General features: G+C 31.3%; 1 protein-coding gene across 7 annotated transcripts in view; it reads left to right on the top strand.

The window, feature by feature from the left end:
* LOC106880643 (homeobox protein Hox-C9) overlaps nucleotides 1–604 on the top strand; it is a 402026-nt gene that overhangs the window by 296046 nt on the left and 105376 nt on the right. The window lies entirely within an intron of this gene.

A 604-nucleotide genomic window follows, 5' to 3' on the forward strand; every position in this document is an offset into this window, starting at 1 on the left:
TATATATATATATATATATATATATATATGTGTGTGTGTGTGTGTGTGTGTGTACCACTTATCATTCCCGCATATCTAAACATGTATATATGCATTTACTTATCCACATGTGTTTTATATGTATACACTTATGTTATATACATTGCTACATGAGTGTAGAATGCACTATAGTTTGTGTTTAGATAGGCGTGTATGCATAAGTGTGTGTTTTGTTTACGTATCTATTTGTGTCGATACAAGCATTTTGTCATTTTGGCCGGAGTTAACTACGAACATGCAGAAAAGACATGCCATACATGACTAAGTCGCTGACGTGCAACTCTGTGTCGGCGAAATTTATCTAATAGATCCTTTGTATTTTTTGTTTTCTATTAGATTAATCAAGAATTTGAATTATTTACTTAATATATTTAGCAGGCTGAGCCAACGAGAAGACCACGTAAAAAATTGTACATAGGCTCGCCTATGATAAGTCTAAATGGACATATCATAGGCGAGCCTATGTACAAGTCTAAATGTACATGAGCGTGTTACTATATATATATATATATATGTAGATAAATGTATGTACATATCTACGGGTATATATATATATATATATATA

The sequence above is a fragment of the Octopus bimaculoides genome, chromosome 17, assembly GCF_001194135.2.
Source record: "Octopus bimaculoides isolate UCB-OBI-ISO-001 chromosome 17, ASM119413v2, whole genome shotgun sequence".
Classification (NCBI taxonomy): Eukaryota; Metazoa; Mollusca; class Cephalopoda; order Octopoda; family Octopodidae; genus Octopus; species Octopus bimaculoides.